We start from the raw sequence: 19,871 nt of genomic DNA, 5'->3' as shown, positions 1-19,871 counted from the left end.
GCACACTGGTTCCGGGCTAGGGTGTCAGCGTTGGGGCGTACGCACTGATGACCGAAGCACACTGGTTCTGGGCTAGGGTGAGCCGAAGAGTCATGAGGCGCTCGTACGTTTCACTTTCAGTCAGAAACTGATCGCACTTTGACCCCAATCTCTGATTTGACAGCACAGTTCCACCATTTGCCGTTCTTCCTGACTCTAAACACAGTTGTAAAGGAGCCTTCTGCTCCATGCCTAGGAGCTCTGAACCACGGAAGAGAGCGGCTGGGACACATTTCTTACACGCCTCAAGATTAACCCTCACGGGGACTTTGCTGTCAGTGAAGAGAGACGAGAAAGACCAAAGTGCCATTTGCCCCTCTCAGTGTGGCCCTGAAGGATTGTGTCCAGGCTGAAGTTCTGTTCCTGCCACACGATCCTCCCCCAGATTGTCCTTTCTGAGCTCCAGCCAGGTGATGCTAAACACTCAGGTGGGAAGACAAAAATCTACAAAAATGCATTGAAAACAAAGCTGATTTATTTGACACATATCCAGAATATTAAACTCCAGCCTAGTTGTAGGGGTCATTAACCTCATCAGAAATAAACCCCAACTGTCAGAATGAACATGGTTCAGTCCTGGATGTGATTAACGGCAACAATAACAGCAGAATCCAACCCCTGCAGTGACTTGTGAACTGGCTGGTGTCTCAGCAGGTGGGATGACTGAGTGAATCCCTTCCCACATACGGAGCAGGTGAACGGCCTCTCCCCAGTGTGAACTGGCTGGTGTCTCAGCAGGGTGGATGACTGAGTGAATCCCTTCCCACATATGGAGCAGATGAACGGCCTCTCGCCAGTGTGAACTGGCTGGTGTCTCAGCAGGGTGGATGACTGAGTGAATCCCTTCCCACACACGGAGCAGGTGAACGGCCAATCCCCAGTGTGAGTGCGTTCATGTTGTATCAGTTTCCTTTTGCTTTTAAAGCACTTCTCACAATCAGAACATTTAAAAGGTCTCTCATCAGTGTGAACAAGTTGATGATCAGTGAGGTGGGATGAGCGAATGAATTCCTTCCCACACACGGAGCAGGTGAACGGTCTCTCCCCGGTGTGACTGCGTCGATGAGTTTCCAGGTGGGATGGGCAACGGAATCCCTTTCCACAGTCCCCACATTTCCACGGTTTCTTTGTGGTGCGGGTGTCCTTGTGTCCCTCCAGGTTGGATGATCGGTTGAAGCCTCATCCACACACAGAACACGTGTACAGTTTCTCCCCGCTGTGAATGGTGTGATGATTTTTCAGGCTGTGTAACTGGTTAAAGTTCTTTCCACATTCAGTGCTCTGGAACACTCTCACTCGGGTGTGTGTGTCTCGGTGCTTTTCCAGTCACACTGATGTTTGAAATCTTTTCCCGCAGACAGAACAGAGTAAAAGGCTGATGATATTCAGGTCCTGATGAATGTGATAAGTTAAATTAATCACATACTGCCGTGCAAATGCCTTGCAAGGCATGATGGACTAGTTGACATGGGTTAAAAGTTTAAATGTTGAAAAAACTGATGCAAGGCTATTGAAATTCAGTAGGAGTAGATAAGAAGGAACAGAAGGAGCAGAATGTTCTACTCCCTAACCACACTCAAGGTGCATCCTTGAACAATGTAGGAGGAATCGAAATAAGCTTGACATAAGATAACTGGTGTAGCAATGTGAAACTCAAGCAAAACTTTGTAAAAAACAAGTGACTCACGGAACGCGTGATCGTCTAGTTTACTGTTTTCCCATGACTTGCAGTGTATGAAAATGTATAAATGTTGTAGCTCCGTGGGTCTCGGGGCTCACTCTTGGGGAGGCATACTTGTGTGCAGACACAAAGGGTTTCTCAGAGTGAGTCCAGGTACCGGATTACCTTAATAAAACTTTACTAATTTTACATTTTCTGACTTTGTGTATTACTGAGAAAGTGATAGACTGACCGGCGTGTTTATTCTCCTAAAGCAGCGAACCTTGATCCCCCACGGGCGGGGTAGATCCTCCTCAATGACTGCGAGGAGTTAACAATTCTGACGACGAGGATGGGATTCCAAAGCACCGCGGTCTAAATCACAGCGGTCTAGGCTGACGAGTCGCTTTCAGACGACTGAGCAACTAAGTGGCCACAGGTAAGATTTTTACCTTTTTGCTCTGTCTGTTACGAAGTGACTTGGCGCATTCGCTTGTGATCCTGACCTCATGCCGATGGAATCCTTTAGGTAGGAATTCGGGAGATAACACTTTCTCAAAGTCAGACTAAAATGTTAGGTTAAAGTCCCTTGGGTTCGAGTCCCATAAATAAAGAAGGTTCGAGTCCTTCGAGGAAAGGGTTAGGCACATTAAACCGGTTCGAGTCCGGAGAATAAATCAAGTACGTACTAAGAGTGGGGAAAATGGGGGCAGGAAATAGTAAATTGACGGAGATCGGGGGTCCGAAAACTCCGTTGGATATAATAATTGAACAAAATAAGAATGAAGGAAAGATGGTGATTAACTATTGTAAGAAATGGGCTAAAGGGAAGACAGGCTGGCCACAAACAGGTACCTTTGGTCCGGAAATAATACACAGACAACAAGTCGAGCTCAGAAGCAAAGCGCCGAAAGTAATCAAAAAGAATGGGACGTATTGGCAAAATGGTCAAAAGAATCCAATGATCGGGTTCAAAAGTCCCAATTTGCCTCACGGCAGAGTAATGCCCAAGCAAAGGGAATATTATTGCAAGATGAGTTTGGTGTGCAAAAATCCCCAGACAGGCTTAAAGCAGAATGTAAAGCCGACAATTTGAAACTGAAACAAGATCGTGAAAAACAAAAATTAGAAACAGGTATAAAAGATCGAAAGGAAGGAATGTACCCGATGGCTGAGAAATTGGCTAAAGACGCGAAGGCAGCTGCGGATAAAGTAGAGCAGGATATGTTAACTATGAAACAAGCTTTTGAACAACTGCCATACGATGAAGCATCAGAGGATGATGAAATTATCACTCAAATGTTGGTAAAATTGGGGGGATTATTGGCTTCAGCTCAGTCTCGGCAACAACAGCAACCCCAACCATCTTCACCATCACAGTCACTGTCGGTGCAGTCGCCTCGGCAACCACTTCCCCCACCATACAGTCACCCTCCACTACCCAACAAATCAAATAATCCATTTCTCGGGTTATCTAATTTACCGACCCCACCACTGTGGTGTAAAACTAATCAGTCACAAGTTTTTACGGAACAAATAAACCCGAGATCACCTTTACATTGTACGCTAGCATATGATAAAACTGGGAAGGATCAGGTTCTGGAAGATTTTTTCAAACCTTTTATTGGGACACAGCATACTCTTGAAGTCTGGGGATACTTTGCGGGAAGGGAGGGAACTGCCGCCTGGGTTCAGCTAGCATCCGGAGATACGAGTCTTCACCAACAAGGTTGTAATAGGGCCCCCCATATCACCCTGCATGTCAACCTAGGTTTTTCGGCCAAAGATCTCGGGCCTATGGTTCAAAGAGTTCTGTCAAAACTACCAATCGATGCTGAACCAGGATTTCACCGACTAGATGAGCACACTTTCGCTTGGTTGTGCGATTGGCCCCTACTCCTTGCATCGATCCTCTCTCATCACCCGGATCGATCCACGGTTCCCGTAAAAATGGAAGAGGGGGTTAATAATAACCTGACAGAGGGAATAGATCCTGCTGTATGGGCAATACATCCTAAACAAGTAGGATTCGCTAAAAACGCTGAATCATACAGATTCAAAACCATTTAAAACCAGGGACTAGATTGCCAGCCATTCCACAATACCCGATGAAACTGCAGGCTAGAGATGGCATTAGACCAATGCTGAAGGATTATTTACAACAAGGAATTTTAGTACCCACCTCCTCGCCGTGCAACACACCCATTTTTCTAGTTCCTAAGCAAAATAATGATTGGAGATTAGTACATGATTTAAGGGCCGTAAATGAGATAGTTGTTACAATGTTTCCATTAGTCCCGGACCCATCCACTATTATGGCTTCTATTCCCCCGAAGGTTGAAAGATATATGGTTATTGATCTAAAAAACTGCTTTTTACACGATTCCAATCCATGTGGATTCACAATACTTGTTCGCCTTCTCTTTTGAGGGCCGACAGTATACTTGGACATGATTACTACAAGGTTTCGTTGATTCTCCGACCGTCTTTTCAAGGGAACTGCACAAATGTTTGGCCCCTTTGCAACTACCGGGAGGTTCAACTCTTGTACAATACGTGGACAACTTGCTTATTGCATCACCCACAGAGACGGATTGTCAAATGGATACAAAATTCATTTTGAACCATTTGTCAAGGGAAGGGTATGTAGTATCAAAAACAAAGATTCAATTTTGCAAGAAGCATGTCACGTATTTAGGGCACATTCTGACACCAGATGAAAAAGTCCTGCTCTCAGAAAGGACCCAAACAATATCCCAATATCCGGAACCTACCACTAAAAGAGGGATACGAGCATTTTTAGGATTAATAAATTTCTGCAGGCAATGGATACCAGAAATCACTAAACATACAAAGCCCCTAACTATACTAACAGGATCACAGGTTAGAGAACCGTTTGTTCTATCAGAAGCACAAAGAAATGCGTTTAATTTTTTAAAACAAGCCTTAAGGGAGGCCCCGCCCTTAGGAAGACCAATGTATGATAGACCATTTAGGTTGTATGTGACTACTACCGATGGATGCTCACATTCAGTCCTAACTCAGGAACATGGAGACAGGCAGAGAACGGTGGCTTACTTCTCCACTAGCCTAGACCCAGTAGAGAGAGCCCTCCCTAGATGTCTACAGGGCATAGCTTCAGCCTACCATGCAGTGACTTCAGCAGAAAATATTACCTTACACTCAAAGGTGGAGATCTATAGCAGTCATGCCTTACAATCATTACTGAACAAATTATCCACACAGCACATGACGTCGGCAAGGATAAGTAGATACGAGATTAAGTTAATACAGAATCCCTTGTTGACCTTCAACTTTGCAAAAAACATAAACCCAGCCGAATTCTTACAACTATCCATAGAACATGTAGGTGAACCAATACATGACTGTGTAACAAAAATTGAGACCCAAACAATAATCAGATCTGATTTAAAGGACGTGCCTTTGAATACCCCAGACCATGAATACTTTGTGGATGGATCGGCCTCTAGATCAAATACAGGTGAAGGACAGATAGGATACGCAATTATAGAATCACCAAATGTGGTAGAATCAGGTAAACTTCCAAATCATTGGTCAGCACAGAAAGCAGAATTACACGCACTAGCAAGAGCATGCGAATTATCAGAAGGGATGAAAGTAAATATTTATACGGACTTGAGATATGCCTTCGGAGTAGCACATGATTTCGGAATAATATGGAAAAGAAGGGGTTTTCTGACCACGTCTGGGACTCCCATATCGAACCAAGTACAGGTAGAAAGATTGACGCAGGCAGTATTACTACCCAGGGAATTAGCCATAGTAAAATGCCAGGCACACACACAGTTACATACACAGGTCGCCGAGGGGAATAGATTGGCAGACAAAGCAGCAAAATATGCCGCTATGTATAAGGACCAAAAGCAAATGCCCCAGTTGGAACAAAAGGAGGGAGGGAAGTATCCTTCTTATGCGCCATCGTTGGAAGATGTACAAAAGCACCAGGAGGACGCTCCTGAAAATGAAAAACAAAAGTGGATAAAAGAAAAGTGTAAAAAGGATCCTTTGACACAACTATATGCAGACCCGAAGGGAAGGATAGTTGCTCCAAATTCTATACTCCCCTGGATAGTGCATACGTGTCACACACTATTCCACGGAGGAAAATACCCTATGGTAAAACAATTGGAAAATTCTTGGTACAACCCAAATTGGGGAAAAGTGGCACAGCGGACAATTGATCACTGTCTGATATGCCAGCAACACAACCCGGGAAAAGCCATACCAACCATAACAGCAACAACTCCTATCCCAGACGGTCCTTTTCAAATATTACAGTTAGATTTTGTACAATTAGAATCAGCTTACGGATATAAATATGTACTAGTTATCATTGATGTATTTAGCAAATGGATAGAAGCCTTCTCAACAAGGAACAATACCGCAAAGACTGTGTGCAAAATAATACTAAAGGATATCGTGCCAAGGTTCGGAGTGCCAATACAATTGAGTTCTGACAACGGACCACACTTTGTTGCAGAAATTAATGCTGAACTTTGCAATGTTCTCAATATTAGACAGCATTTACATTGCCCACTCCATCCACAATTGGCAGGACTGGTGGAAAGGGCTAATGGAGCCCTAAAACTAAAATTGGCCAAACTCTGTGTAGAAACCAAATTAAAATGGCCAGAAGTATTACCAATCGCATTATATGCTATGAGGACCAATCCTGCCCGAAAGACAGGATTATCACCAGCAGAAATTATCTTCGGAAGACCTTTAAGAACCCCGTTCTCGGCTCCCATGCAAGACGACAGGCAAATAGATATTCATGTAATGGACAATCAGATGATGTCTTATTGTATGTCACTAACCTCTGCTTTAAAGTTGTCTCATCAACAGGTAGCAGCCGCAACTAAACCAACACCAGAGGACGCCTGTCATCGACTCAAACCGGGTGATTATGTTTTCGTAAAGAACTTCTACCAGAAAGGATTAGAACCCAGGTGGAAGGGACCCTATCAAGTACTGTTAACCACGCATACCGCAGTGAAGGTCGAAGGGAAGACAAAATGGATTCACACTTCACACTGCAAGTTATCATCACCGCTCTTGTCATAATGGGCATAACCTCAACAGCGACAGAGGGACAATGCATCAATCGCTGTTCCAAACAGCATGGGTGCACTGAATTTTCCTGCGGATGGGAATGTCGTGACAGTTCCAATATTAACCGAGGAAACTGCACGAATGACTCTGCCGACAATGGTGAAATTAAGGCATCAGCAATGTATTGTAAACAAGGACAGACTACATTGTGCACCTGTACTCAGAGACTTCCCACGGGGCGCACATGGTGTACCATAACTGACGAACAGTCAACCATCAGCACAACAGCTAGCCCGATAGATAACACTCAGAAAAGGGGATACAACCAAGCAAAGTATGAGTGCAGAGAAGGGTATAGAGCTAACGTACCAGGAATGGCATTAGATTATGTTTTACATGCTCAAGGAGGAGCATGTGCAGTTATTGGAGCAGAATGTTGTACGGACATCAGTGATTTCTCAAAGCAAATCCAAAACGAAATTGATGAAATTGACAGAAAGGGAAAGGAGGCCGAAGACATTGACCACACAACGGTAAATTGTGGATGGGGGCCGTTGTGTCTGCTAGATGGACTACTTGGAGGACTGTTTAGAACAATATTGGAATGGGTCATTTGTCTGGTTGTCTCATACGTACTAGTCTCGGTGAAAATTAACAGACTGATTAAGTGTGGATAAGGAGGTGAAAAGCAGATGGTTATATGAATTAGAGGAAGGTGATAGCATTTGCGAAGATTCGGTGTAGTACTAGGAAGAAATGAGTCAAGAATGATGCATGCGTTTGGGCAAAGGAGGGCAAAAAACAGAAACTACAAGGGAGGACCCAACCCCTGGACATTGATATCGGGCTACCTTTGCCTGATTGTATGCTCATATTGTATATTGCGTTTAACTCCCAATTGAAATATGGCAACTGACTCGAACAACCATATATATGCTGTATATGTTTGGAGGAAACTATAAATGATGTAAAATGTAATCATTGGATATGTAATGTATGTATGAAACAATTGACACCCAAGCCATGGTGGCGCAGGTTTGCAGATGGCCTGGCGGATAAATTGGAACATGGAGGAAAATTACCCTGTCCAGTATGTAGAGAACAAAGTTCAACAGAAGAACATAAGAAATAGGAGCAGGAGTAGGCCAATCGGCCCCTCGAGCCTGCTCCGCCATTCAATAAGATCATGGCTGATCTGATCCTAACCGCCAATCCACTATCACAGAACCATCTCCTGAATCTAACAGAATTAGACACACGAATTAGGAGCAGGATCAGGCTACACGGCCCCTGGGCCCGCTCCGCTACCCACAGGGCCATGACCGATCCGAACCTAGACTCATGTCCAAATTCCTGCCCGCTCCCCGTAACCCTTAATTCCCTTTACTTCTAGGAAACTGTCTATTTCTGTTTTAAATTTATGTAATGATGTAGCTTCTACAGCTTTTTGGGGCAGCATATTCCATGGACCTACCACCCTCTGAGTGAAGTAGTTCCTCCTCATCTCAGTTTTGAAAGAGCAGCCCCTTATTCTAAGACTATGCCCCCTAGTTCTAGTTTCACCCATCATCGGGAACATCTTCCCTGCATCCACCCGATCCAACCCCTTCACAATCTTATATGTTTCAATAAGATCGCCTCTCATTCTTCTGAACTCCAATGAGTAGAGTCCCAATCTACTCAACCTCTCCTCATATGTCCATCCCCTCATCCCCGGGATTAACTGAGTGAACCTTCTTTGTACTGACTCGAGAGCAAGTATGTCCTTTCTTAAGTATGGACACCAAAACTGTACGCAGTATTCCAGGTGCGGTCTCACCAGTACCTTGTACAACTGAAGCAATACCTCCCTATTTTTATATTCTATCCCCCTAGCAATGAAAGCCAACATTCCATTGGCCGCCTTAATCACTTGCTGCACCTGCATACTAACCTTTTGAGTTTCGTGCACCAGGACCCCCAGATCCCTTTGTACTTCAGTACTTTCCAGTTTCTTGCCATTAAGATAATAACTTGCTCTACGATTTTTCCTGCCAAAGTGCATAACCTCACACTTTCCAGTATTGTATTCCATCTGCCAAATCTCTGCCCACTTACTTAGCCTGTCGATGTCCCCTTGCAGGTTTTTTATGTCCTCCTCACTCACTACTTTCCCTCCCATCTTAGTATCATCTGCAAACTTTGATATGTTACACTCGGTCCCCTCCTCCAAATCGTTAATATAGATTGTAAAGAGTTGGGGACCCAGCACTGACCCCTGCGGAACACCACTAGATACTGATTGCCAGTCTGAGAATGAACCATTTATCCCAACTCTCTGCCTTCTGTTAGATAGCCAATCCTCTATCCATGCCAGAATATTAACCCCAATCCCGTGATTTTTTATCTTAAGCAATAATCTTTTGTGTGGCACCTTGTCAAATGCCTTTTGGAAGTCTAAATACACTACGTCCACTGGTTCCCCTTTATCCACCCTATATGTTACTTCCTCAAAGAACTCCAGCAAATTTGTCAAACATGACTTCCCCTTCATAAAACCATGCTGACTTTGTCCTATTAAATTATGATTATCCAAATGTCCTGTTACTGTCTCCTTAATAATGGACTCCAAAATTTTACCTACCACAGATGTTAGGCTAACCGGTCTATAGTTTCCAGCCTTCTGTCGACTGCCCTTTTTAAATAAGAGTGTTACATTAGCAGTTTTCCAGTCTGCCGGGACCTTTGCCGAGTCCAGGGAGTTTTGGAAAATTATTACCAATGCATCCACAATCCCTACCGCCACTTCCCTCAAGACCCTAGGATGTAAGCCATCAGGTCCAGGTGATTTATCCGCCTTGAGTCCCATTATTTTACCGAGTACCACTTCCTTAGTGATTTTGATCGTGTTTAGCTCCTCCCCCCCTTTAGCCCCCTGTTTGTCCAGTGTTGGGATATTCTTAGTGTCTTCTACTGTAAAGACTGATGTAAAATATTCATTCAGTGTTTTTGCCATCTCCATATTTCCCACCATTAATTTCCCGGTCTCATCCTCTAAGGGACCAACATTTACTTTAGCCACCCTTTTTCTTTTTATATAACTATAAAAACTCTTACTATCTGTTTTTATATTTTTTGCTAATTTACTTTCATAATCTATCTTCCCATTCTTAATCAATCTTTTTGTTATTTTTTGCTGTCTTTTAAAGTTTTGAATGATAAAAGGAGGGAATGATAAGTTAAATTAATCACATACTGCCGTGCAAATGCCTTGCAAGGCATGATGGACTAGTTGACATGGGTTAAAAGTTTAAATGTTGAAAAAACTGATGCAAGGCTATTGAAATTCAGTAGGAGTAGATAAGAAGGAACAGAAGGAGCAGAATGTTCTACTCCCTAACCACACTCAAGGTGCATCCTTGAACAATGTAGGAGGAATCGAAATAAGCTTGACATAAGATAACTGGTGTAGCAATGTGAAACTCAAGCAAAACTTTGTAAAAAACAAGTGACTCACGGAACGCGTGATCGTCTAGTTTACTGTTTTCCCATGACTTGCAGTGTATGAAAATGTATAAATGTTGTAGCTCCGTGGGTCTCGGGGCTCACTCTTGGGGAGGCATACTTGTGTGCAGACACAAAGGGTTTCTCAGAGTGAGTCCAGGTACCGGATTACCTTAATAAAACTTTACTAATTTTACATTTTCTGACTTTGTGTATTACTGAGAAAGTGATAGACTGACCGGCGTGTTTATTCTCCTAAAGCAGCGAACCTTGATCCCCCACGGGCGGGGTAGATCCTCCTCAATGACTGCGAGGAGTTAACAATTCTGACGACGAGGATGGGATTCCAAAGCACCGCGGTCTAAATCACAGCGGTCTAGGCTGACGAGTCGCTTTCAGACGACTGAGCAACTAAGTGGCCACAGGTAAGATTTTTACCTTTTTGCTCTGTCTGTTACGAAGTGACTTGGCGCATTCGCTTGTGATCCTGACCTCATGCCGATGGAATCCTTTAGGTAGGAATTCGGGAGATAACACTTTCTCAAAGTCAGACTAAAATGTTAGGTTAAAGTCCCTTGGGTTCGAGTCCCATAAATAAAGAAGGTTCGAGTCCTTCGAGGAAAGGGTTAGGCACATTAAACCGGTTCGAGTCCGGAGAATAAATCAAGTACGTACTAAGAGTGGGGAAAATGGGGGCAGGAAATAGTAAATTGACGGAGATCGGGGGTCCGAAAACTCCGTTGGATATAATAATTGAACAAAATAAGAATGAAGGAAAGATGGTGATTAACTATTGTAAGAAATGGGCTAAAGGGAAGACAGGCTGGCCACAAACAGGTACCTTTGGTCCGGAAATAATACACAGACAACAAGTCGAGCTCAGAAGCAAAGCGCCGAAAGTAATCAAAAAGAATGGGACGTATTGGCAAAATGGTCAAAAGAATCCAATGATCGGGTTCAAAAGTCCCAATTTGCCTCACGGCAGAGTAATGCCCAAGCAAAGGGAATATTATTGCAAGATGAGTTTGGTGTGCAAAAATCCCCAGACAGGCTTAAAGCAGAATGTAAAGCCGACAATTTGAAACTGAAACAAGATCGTGAAAAACAAAAATTAGAAACAGGTATAAAAGATCGAAAGGAAGGAATGTACCCGATGGCTGAGAAATCGGCTAAAGACGCGAAGGCAGCTGCGGATAAAGTAGAGCAGGATATGTTAACTATGAAACAAGCTTTTGAACAACTGCCATACGATGAAGCATCAGAGGATGATGAAATTATCACTCAAATGTTGGTAAAATTGGGGGGATTATTGGCTTCAGCTCAGTCTCGGCAACAACAGCAACCCCAACCATCTTCACCATCACAGTCACTGTCGGTGCAGTCGCCTCGGCAACCACTTCCCCCACCATACAGTCACCCTCCACTACCCAACAAATCAAATAATCCATTTCTCGGGTTATCTAATTTACCGACCCCACCACTGTGGTGTAAAACTAATCAGTCACAAGTTTTTACGGAACAAATAAACCCGAGATCACCTTTACATTGTACGCTAGCATATGATAAAACTGGGAAGGATCAGGTTCTGGAAGATTTTTTCAAACCTTTTATTGGGACACAGCATACTCTTGAAGTCTGGGGATACTTTGCGGGAAGGGAGGGAACTGCCGCCTGGGTTCAGCTAGCATCCGGAGATACGAGTCTTCACCAACAAGGTTGTAATAGGGCCCCCCATATCACCCTGCATGTCAACCTAGGTTTTTCGGCCAAAGATCTCGGGCCTATGGTTCAAAGAGTTCTGTCAAAACTACCAATCGATGCTGAACCAGGATTTCACCGACTAGATGAGCACACTTTCGCTTGGTTGTGCGATTGGCCCCTACTCCTTGCATCGATCCTCTCTCATCACCCGGATCGATCCACGGTTCCCGTAAAAATGGAAGAGGGGGTTAATAATAACCTGACAGAGGGAATAGATCCTGCTGTATGGGCAATACATCCTAAACAAGTAGGATTCGCTAAAAACGCTGAATCATACAGATTCAAAACCATTTAAAACCAGGGACTAGATTGCCAGCCATTCCACAATACCCGATGAAACTGCAGGCTAGAGATGGCATTAGACCAATGCTGAAGGATTATTTACAACAAGGAATTTTAGTACCCACCTCCTCGCCGTGCAACACACCCATTTTTCTAGTTCCTAAGCAAAATAATGATTGGAGATTAGTACATGATTTAAGGGCCGTAAATGAGATAGTTGTTACAATGTTTCCATTAGTCCCGGACCCATCCACTATTATGGCTTCTATTCCCCCGAAGGTTGAAAGATATATGGTTATTGATCTAAAAAACTGCTTTTTACACGATTCCAATCCATGTGGATTCACAATACTTGTTCGCCTTCTCTTTTGAGGGCCGACAGTATACTTGGACATGATTACTACAAGGTTTCGTTGATTCTCCGACCGTCTTTTCAAGGGAACTGCACAAATGTTTGGCCCCTTTGCAACTACCGGGAGGTTCAACTCTTGTACAATACGTGGACAACTTGCTTATTGCATCACCCACAGAGACGGATTGTCAAATGGATACAAAATTCATTTTGAACCATTTGTCAAGGGAAGGGTATGTAGTATCAAAAACAAAGATTCAATTTTGCAAGAAGCATGTCACGTATTTAGGGCACATTCTGACACCAGATGAAAAAGTCCTGCTCTCAGAAAGGACCCAAACAATATCCCAATATCCGGAACCTACCACTAAAAGAGGGATACGAGCATTTTTAGGATTAATAAATTTCTGCAGGCAATGGATACCAGAAATCACTAAACATACAAAGCCCCTAACTATACTAACAGGATCACAGGTTAGAGAACCGTTTGTTCTATCAGAAGCACAAAGAAATGCGTTTAATTTTTTAAAACAAGCCTTAAGGGAGGCCCCGCCCTTAGGAAGACCAATGTATGATAGACCATTTAGGTTGTATGTGACTACTACCGATGGATGCTCACATTCAGTCCTAACTCAGGAACATGGAGACAGGCAGAGAACGGTGGCTTACTTCTCCACTAGCCTAGACCCAGTAGAGAGAGCCCTCCCTAGATGTCTACAGGGCATAGCTTCAGCCTACCATGCAGTGACTTCAGCAGAAAATATTACCTTACACTCAAAGGTGGAGATCTATAGCAGTCATGCCTTACAATCATTACTGAACAAATTATCCACACAGCACATGACGTCGGCAAGGATAAGTAGATACGAGATTAAGTTAATACAGAATCCCTTGTTGACCTTCAACTTTGCAAAAAACATAAACCCAGCCGAATTCTTACAACTATCCATAGAACATGTAGGTGAACCAATACATGACTGTGTAACAAAAATTGAGACCCAAACAATAATCAGATCTGATTTAAAGGACGTGCCTTTGAATACCCCAGACCATGAATACTTTGTGGATGGATCGGCCTCTAGATCAAATACAGGTGAAGGACAGATAGGATACGCAATTATAGAATCACCAAATGTGGTAGAATCAGGTAAACTTCCAAATCATTGGTCAGCACAGAAAGCAGAATTACACGCACTAGCAAGAGCATGCGAATTATCAGAAGGGATGAAAGTAAATATTTATACGGACTTGAGATATGCCTTCGGAGTAGCACATGATTTTGGAATAATATGGAAAAGAAGGGGTTTTCTGACCACGTCTGGGACTCCCATATCGAACCAAGTACAGGTAGAAAGATTGACGCAGGCAGTATTACTACCCAGGGAATTAGCCATAGTAAAATGCCAGGCACACACACAGTTACATACACAGGTCGCCGAGGGGAATAGATTGGCAGACAAAGCAGCAAAATATGCCGCTATGTATAAGGACCAAAAGCAAATGCCCCAGTTGGAACAAAAGGAGGGAGGGAAGTATCCTTCTTATGCGCCATCGTTGGAAGATGTACAAAAGCACCAGGAGGACGCTCCTGAAAATGAAAAACAAAAGTGGATAAAAGAAAAGTGTAAAAAGGATCCTTTGACACAACTATATGCAGACCCGAAGGGAAGGATAGTTGCTCCAAATTCTATACTCCCCTGGATAGTGCATACGTGTCACACACTATTCCACGGAGGAAAATACCCTATGGTAAAACAATTGGAAAATTCTTGGTACAACCCAAATTGGGGAAAAGTGGCACAGCGGACAATTGATCACTGTCTGATATGCCAGCAACACAACCCGGGAAAAGCCATACCAACCATAACAGCAACAACTCCTATCCCAGACGGTCCTTTTCAAATATTACAGTTAGATTTTGTACAATTAGAATCAGCTTACGGATATAAATATGTACTAGTTATCATTGATGTATTTAGCAAATGGATAGAAGCCTTCTCAACAAGGAACAATACCGCAAAGACTGTGTGCAAAATAATACTAAAGGATATCGTGCCAAGGTTCGGAGTGCCAATACAATTGAGTTCTGACAACGGACCACACTTTGTTGCAGAAATTAATGCTGAACTTTGCAATGTTCTCAATATTAGACAGCATTTACATTGCCCACTCCATCCACAATTGGCAGGACTGGTGGAAAGGGCTAATGGAGCCCTAAAACTAAAATTGGCCAAACTCTGTGTAGAAACCAAATTAAAATGGCCAGAAGTATTACCAATCGCATTATATGCTATGAGGACCAATCCTGCCCGAAAGACAGGATTATCACCAGCAGAAATTATCTTCGGAAGACCTTTAAGAACCCCGTTCTCGGCTCCCATGCAAGACGACAGGCAAATAGATATTCATGTAATGGACAATCAGATGATGTCTTATTGTATGTCACTAACCTCTGCTTTAAAGTTGTCTCATCAACAGGTAGCAGCCGCAACTAAACCAACACCAGAGGACGCCTGTCATCGACTCAAACCGGGTGATTATGTTTTCGTAAAGAACTTCTACCAGAAAGGATTAGAACCCAGGTGGAAGGGACCCTATCAAGTACTGTTAACCACGCATACCGCAGTGAAGGTCGAAGGGAAGACAAAATGGATTCACACTTCACACTGCAAGTTATCATCACCGCTCTTGTCATAATGGGCATAACCTCAACAGCGACAGAGGGACAATGCATCAATCGCTGTTCCAAACAGCATGGGTGCACTGAATTTTCCTGCGGATGGGAATGTCGTGACAGTTCCAATATTAACCGAGGAAACTGCACGAATGACTCTGCCGACAATGGTGAAATTAAGGCATCAGCAATGTATTGTAAACAAGGACAGACTACATTGTGCACCTGTACTCAGAGACTTCCCACGGGGCGCACATGGTGTACCATAACTGACGAACAGTCAACCATCAGCACAACAGCTAGCCCGATAGATAACACTCAGAAAAGGGGATACAACCAAGCAAAGTATGAGTGCAGAGAAGGGTATAGAGCTAACGTACCAGGAATGGCATTAGATTATGTTTTACATGCTCAAGGAGGAGCATGTGCAGTTATTGGAGCAGAATGTTGTACGGACATCAGTGATTTCTCAAAGCAAATCCAAAACGAAATTGATGAAATTGACAGAAAGGGAAAGGAGGCCGAAGACATTGACCACACAACGGTAAATTGTGGATGGGGGCCGTTGTGTCTGCTAGATGGACTACTTGGAGGACTGTTTAGAACAATATTGGAATGGGTCATTTGTCTGGTTGTCTCATACGTACTAGTCTCGGTGAAAATTAACAGACTGATTAAGTGTGGATAAGGAGGTGAAAAGCAGATGGTTATATGAATTAGAGGAAGGTGATAGCATTTGCGAAGATTCGGTGTAGTACTAGGAAGAAATGAGTCAAGAATGATGCATGCGTTTGGGCAAAGGAGGGCAAAAAACAGAAACTACAAGGGAGGACCCAACCCCTGGACATTGATATCGGGCTACCTTTGCCTGATTGTATGCTCATATTGTATATTGCGTTTAACTCCCAATTGAAATATGGCAACTGACTCGAACAACCATATATATGCTGTATATGTTTGGAGGAAACTATAAATGATGTAAAATGTAATCATTGGATATGTAATGTATGTATGAAACAATTGACACCCAAGCCATGGTGGCGCAGGTTTGCAGATGGCCTGGCGGATAAATTGGAACATGGAGGAAAATTACCCTGTCCAGTATGTAGAGAACAAAGTTCAACAGAAGAACATAAGAAATAGGAGCAGGAGTAGGCCAATCGGCCCCTCGAGCCTGCTCCGCCATTCAATAAGATCATGGCTGATCTGATCCTAACCGCCAATCCACTATCACAGAACCATCTCCTGAATCTAACAGAATTAGACACACGAATTAGGAGCAGGATCAGGCTACACGGCCCCTGGGCCCGCTCCGCTACCCACAGGGCCATGACCGATCCGAACCTAGACTCATGTCCAAATTCCTGCCCGCTCCCCGTAACCCTTAATTCCCTTTACTTCTAGGAAACTGTCTATTTCTGTTTTAAATTTATGTAATGATGTAGCTTCTACAGCTTTTTGGGGCAGCATATTCCATGGACCTACCACCCTCTGAGTGAAGTAGTTCCTCCTCATCTCAGTTTTGAAAGAGCAGCCCCTTATTCTAAGACTATGCCCCCTAGTTCTAGTTTCACCCATCATCGGGAACATCTTCCCTGCATCCACCCGATCCAACCCCTTCACAATCTTATATGTTTCAATAAGATCGCCTCTCATTCTTCTGAACTCCAATGAGTAGAGTCCCAATCTACTCAACCGCTCCTCATATGTCCATCCCCTCATCCCCGGGATTAACTGAGTGAACCTTCTTTGTACTGACTCGAGAGCAAGTATGTCCTTTCTTAAGTATGGACACCAAAACTGTACGCAGTATTCCAGGTGCGGTCTCACCAGTACCTTGTACAACTGAAGCAATACCTCCCTATTTTTATATTCTATCCCCCTAGCAATGAAAGCCAACATTCCATTGGCCGCCTTAATCACTTGCTGCACCTGCATACTAACCTTTTGAGTTTCGTGCACCAGGACCCCCAGATCCCTTTGTACTTCAGTACTTTCCAGTTTCTTGCCATTAAGATAATAACTTGCTCTACGATTTTTCCTGCCAAAGTGCATAACCTCACACTTTCCAGTATTGTATTCCATCTGCCAAATCTCTGCCCACTTACTTAGCCTGTCGATGTCCCCTTGCAGGTTTTTTATGTCCTCCTCACTCACTACTTTCCCTCCCATCTTAGTATCATCTGCAAACTTTGATATGTTACACTCGGTCCCCTCCTCCAAATCGTTAATATAGATTGTAAAGAGTTGGGGACCCAGCACTGACCCCTGCGGAACACCACTAGATACTGATTGCCAGTCTGAGAATGAACCATTTATCCCAACTCTCTGCCTTCTGTTAGATAGCCAATCCTCTATCCATGCCAGAATATTAACCCCAATCCCGTGATTTTTTATCTTAAGCAATAATCTTTTGTGTGGCACCTTGTCAAATGCCTTTTGGAAGTCTAAATACACTACGTCCACTGGTTCCCCTTTATCCACCCTATATGTTACTTCCTCAAAGAACTCCAGCAAATTTGTCAAACATGACTTCCCCTTCATAAAACCATGCTGACTTTGTCCTATTAAATTATGATTATCCAAATGTCCTGTTACTGTCTCCTTAATAATGGACTCCAAAATTTTACCTACCACAGATGTTAGGCTAACCGGTCTATAGTTTCCAGCCTTCTGTCGACTGCCCTTTTTAAATAAGAGTGTTACATTAGCAGTTTTCCAGTCTGCCGGGACCTTTGCCGAGTCCAGGGAGTTTTGGAAAATTATTACCAATGCATCCACAATCCCTACCGCCACTTCCCTCAAGACCCTAGGATGTAAGCCATCAGGTCCAGGTGATTTATCCGCCTTGAGTCCCATTATTTTACCGAGTACCACTTCCTTAGTGATTTTGATCGTGTTTAGCTCCTCCCCCCCTTTAGCCCCCTGTTTGTCCAGTGTTGGGATATTCTTAGTGTCTTCTACTGTAAAGACTGATGTAAAATATTCATTCAGTGTTTTTGCCATCTCCATATTTCCCACCATTAATTTCCCGGTCTCATCCTCTAAGGGACCAACATTTACTTTAGCCACCCTTTTTCTTTTTATATAGCTATAAAAACTCTTACTATCTGTTTTTATATTTTTTGCTAATTTACTTTCATAATCTATCTTCCCATTCTTAATCAATCTTTTTGTTATTTTTTGCTGTCTTTTAAAGTTTTGAATGATAAAAGGAGGGAATGATAAGTTAAATTAATCACATACTGCCGTGCAAATGCCTTGCAAGGCATGATGGACTAGTTGACATGGGTTAAAAGTTTAAATGTTGAAAAAACTGATGCAAGGCTATTGAAATTCAGTAGGAGTAGATAAGAAGGAACAGAAGGAGCAGAATGTTCTACTCCCTAACCACACTCAAGGTGCATCCTTGAACAATGTAGGAGGAATCGAAATAAGCTTGACATAAGATAACTGGTGTAGCAATGTGAAACTCAAGCAAAACTTTGTAAAAAACAAGTGACTCACGGAACGCGTGATCGTCTAGTTTACTGTTTTCCCATGACTTGCAGTGTATGAAAATGCATAAATGTTGTAGCTCCGTGGGTCTCGGGGCTCACTCTTGGGGAGGCATACTTGTGTGCAGACACAAAGGGTTTCTCAGAGTGAGTCCAGGTACTGGATTACCTTAATAAAACTTTACTTATTTTACATTTTCTGACTTTGTGTATTACTGAGAAAGTGATAGACTGACCGGCGTGTTTATTCTCCTAAAGCAGCGAACCTTGATCCCCCACGGGCGGGGTAGATCCTCCTCATTGACTGCGAGGAGTTAACAAATGGAGTGACCCTGTCAGATCTTCACATGATGTTTGGTTTGAGTTTCCCGTTTGTAAATCCTCCCCTTCTAATATCCTGTAAAAGGAGTTTACAAAAGTCATCACTGGAAGTACAGGATAGAAATTCAAAACAGACAATTCTAGTTTCTATGGAACATTATTTCCTCTCTTGTTCCCCCAAAGCTGTAAATCCCTGTCCCACACACTCTCCCTCCTCCCTGTGCTGAAATCCAAACCCATCGCACCATCTCCAACATTTCTTTCCTCCACTCCCAGTTTTCTCCCTCCCTCTGCTCTGGTTGGGTTCAGTTCTACACCCGCTGTGAAAAGAGTGAGAATAAAATCAATGAGTCAATGATTGTCTCTCCTGGTCACTGGGACCCTGAAGCCCCGCCCACTCCGTGTTCCTGTACCAAGATGGCCACGCATGCGCCGTGCTGCAGATGGAACCGGTCTGTCTTTCCTCCACCAAGATGGCGCCTCGTAACCCTAGCCTGTCACCGAGAAAAAGCCTCACCGCTCAGTCCGGTGGAACACATTCAGCCGCGGGATCTCATTCGGGCCTGAGGCCATTCTCCAACTTTATAAACCCTGCGGCGCAGCCTACCCGCAGTTTATTAATCTCCCGACCCCGCTCCCGCCGAACTACAGCTCCGCCCGGTGACCGCGCGAGGCTTTCTTTATAAAGTCAGTGAGGGACACGTGACC

General features: G+C 43.5%; 1 long non-coding RNA gene across 1 annotated transcript; it reads left to right on the top strand.

Moving 5' to 3' along the window:
- Positions 1-1,976: 1,976 nt before the first annotated feature.
- LOC147118561 (uncharacterized) lies at positions 1,977-19,137 on the top strand. Its single transcript, XR_015077928.1, has 5 exons — positions 1,977-2,138; positions 6,572-7,326; positions 10,538-10,701; positions 15,135-15,889; positions 19,101-19,137. It is a non-coding gene; the product is annotated as an uncharacterized LOC147118561 (long non-coding RNA).
- The last annotated feature ends 734 nt before the right edge of the window (positions 19,138-19,871 follow it).

The sequence above is a fragment of the Somniosus microcephalus genome, chromosome 4, assembly GCF_052327205.1.
Source record: "Somniosus microcephalus isolate GS21.2 chromosome 4, FLI_Smic_1.0, whole genome shotgun sequence".
In the NCBI taxonomy this organism is placed as follows: Eukaryota; Metazoa; Chordata; class Chondrichthyes; order Squaliformes; family Somniosidae; genus Somniosus; species Somniosus microcephalus.
This window is presented reverse-complemented; position numbering and strand designations above follow the sequence as displayed.